This window comes from Tupaia chinensis, unplaced genomic scaffold (assembly GCF_000334495.1).
Source record: "Tupaia chinensis unplaced genomic scaffold, TupChi_1.0 Scaffold000164_1, whole genome shotgun sequence".
NCBI lineage: Eukaryota > Metazoa > Chordata > Mammalia > Scandentia > Tupaiidae > Tupaia > Tupaia belangeri.
Window position 1 is genome coordinate 3,762,636 of NW_006159638.1, and position 2,708 is coordinate 3,765,343.

At 44.2% G+C, this 2,708-nt stretch overlaps 1 protein-coding gene across 2 annotated transcripts in view; it reads left to right on the top strand.

Moving 5' to 3' along the window:
• The window catches only part of AK5 (adenylate kinase 5), a 271,423-nt gene that overhangs the window by 194,326 nt on the left and 74,389 nt on the right, over positions 1 to 2,708 (top strand). The gene's annotated exons all lie outside the window — the stretch shown is intronic.

A 2,708-nucleotide genomic window follows, 5' to 3' on the forward strand; every position in this document is an offset into this window, starting at 1 on the left:
TTAACCATTTCCCTAACTTGTTTTTCCCAAACCCTTCTTTTTTTTTTTTTTTTTTTTTTTTTTTGGAGAGATTTGTTGCTATAGGGCGCGTGCGCTCGCCAGACAGACAGAGAGAAACAGAGAGACAGAAAGCGAGAAATCACCCCCCAGAGAGGATGGTCATGCCGCAATCCCTTCTCCTCCATTCTCCTCTTGGGATCTTGGGTATGCACGCACACGCGCCCAGCGTGAGTTTTAAACCACCGGGTCTGGGACGCGAACCATGGTTGACTATGTGGGAGTCCAGCGACATAGCCATCATGCTAACTGCTGGCTCTCCCCCTTTTTTGAAGTTTATTTCTTCTATGAGAGAGAGATAGAGAGAGAGAGACTGTGCCCAGCCCTGGATCGGAGATGTGTGTGCTCAGTGCACAAAGGGCTGTCTCCATACATGAACCCAGAACCTTCCCATATGAGTCAGTATCACTGACCACTGCATTTTACCACAGTGCCACCATCCTGTCCCTTCCTTTCTTCTTAACAACCACGCTTTGGGGCTAGTCACTGTTCTCATTTTACACAGAAGGAAACTCTCAACTCATGTTCTGAACAGAACCTAGAGTGAGCTATTTGAAAGCACAAAACTGGTCATGTCACTTCTCAGCTTACAGCCCTCCAGTGTCTTTCTTCCCATTGCTCCGAGGCTCTGCCAGGAGCCCACCAGCCTGCCTTCAGCTAGCTATAGTGTGGGCTGCTCCTCTTTCAAATCTTTTCATCGACTGAGTGCTCCTCCTGGAACACACTTGTCTTTCTGCACCACTCACCCAACACACTCTCCAGTACCCTTCCCCACTCGGCCAACTTAGCATGCACTGTCCAACCCCAGTCCAGATCAGAGCTCCTATCTAAAGTTCCCTATAACCCTGTATTTTATAGGCTGCCATATTTAATATACATTTACTTATATAGTTATCTAATATCTAATAAATCTCCCCAGTAGACATCAAGCTTGGGATCTTGCCTGTCTGCCTGCCATGTGGTCACACCACAGGCAAGTACCTGACAGAGCTGGCTCTCTTGTTGAAAAAAGGTCTCATTCACATTGCCAAGAGCACACAGCAGAGCTTGATCTCGAAGCCAGGTTTTTAGGGTCTAGTGCTTTTCTAACATACTATCCTACATTGCGTATAGGAGAGATGAAAATGTTCTCCATTGTGTAAAAGCAAATATTAACTCTCCTGCAGTGTGTATAACAGATACCTGTGTAGAAAACAAATACCAAGTTTACTCATTTATTCCTTCATGGGTAGGGAAAAGTACACAGAGTCTTTGGGGTCAGATCCCCTGGGTTAAGATATCAGCTATCTTACATGCCAGTAATGTGACATCAAATGTTCTATCACCACCACCACCACCACCTGGAGCCTCAGTTTCCTTCTTGTCCATGAACACATTCCAAGTAATGGGCATATTCATGACCAAGAAAATTCCTTTCACCCCATAGACTATTCTGTGCGGGTCTTGGGGCTCATTGATGAGTGGAATAGGAGCAGGGAACCACTTAGGAGTTCAAGACTGATGATTTGTAAATGTGTTTTTGTGAAGCTGATGTTTAGGGGTAAAAATTGTTTTCAGCAAAAATTGTTTTATAGATAACCTAGTTTACATAAGGTTAAATCTACATCTAATTTTTTTCTAGAATAAATGCTAAATGATCAAACCCAATAACATAATCTTTTCCATATTTACTCCTCTTGATGGCTTTTAGTTCTTTAATTTTAGAAAAGTCATGGGACCAGCAGGAGACATAATGATTAAGGCACTGGACTCCCACATGGCTGGTCGCTATTCAAGGCTCGGACCCAGTGATTTGAAGCCCACACCAGGCACATGTGCTTGTGTGCTCAGAAACACAGGAGGAGAATGGAGGAGAAGATGGCATGGCCATCACCCCTGGGGGTGATTTCTCACTTTCTGTCTCTGTCTCTCTCTGTCTCTCCAGCAAGTGCATGCACCCTATAGCAAAAAGAAATCTCTATTAAAAAAAGAAAAAAGAAAAGTCATGAAGAGGCATTAATGAGGATTGATTCCAGCCTTTAGACCATTCCCATTGTTCTTTAGTTTCCTATCTTACAACTGCAGGAGGAGGAGACCACTCTGAGCTCAGAGGTGTGTCCCAGAAGGCCAGCCTTGCTCCTCTCCCAAGGTTGAGTGGTTTCATAAACAGGAAGTACACACTGCATTTATACAAGGAGACTTTAAATAGTTTGTGGAAAATTAGATTAAAATACAAGTTTATTTTGGTACAAAAAGAAACTTAAAATCCATGTAGAGCTTTTCCATAACATGTATTTTCCATGAACTTTTTGAAGCCCCCCCCACCCCACCCCCGCATATCTTTTCTTTTTTTCAGACCTCGTCTAATCCTCACAACAGTATCGTCATGGAAGTAGGAAAGCATCTGTGGCTCCTTTGCTATGAATTAGAGAAGGAGGCAGAGAGCGGCAGTGCATCTCCAAGATGTCTACAGAAAAGGGGCGTGCATACTGGGGCTGAGTTAGAGCACTGACCCGAGGCCATGTTAGCACAGAAGCCTTCTACTTATAAGGCAAGGGCGTGTTTATTAGGACTATTGAGAAAGGAAGGGAGATGGTTACAACACCTGACTCATACCATGGAAATGGCATTTCCAAAGCTGGAAAACTCTGATTACCCCCCCCCCGCCACAT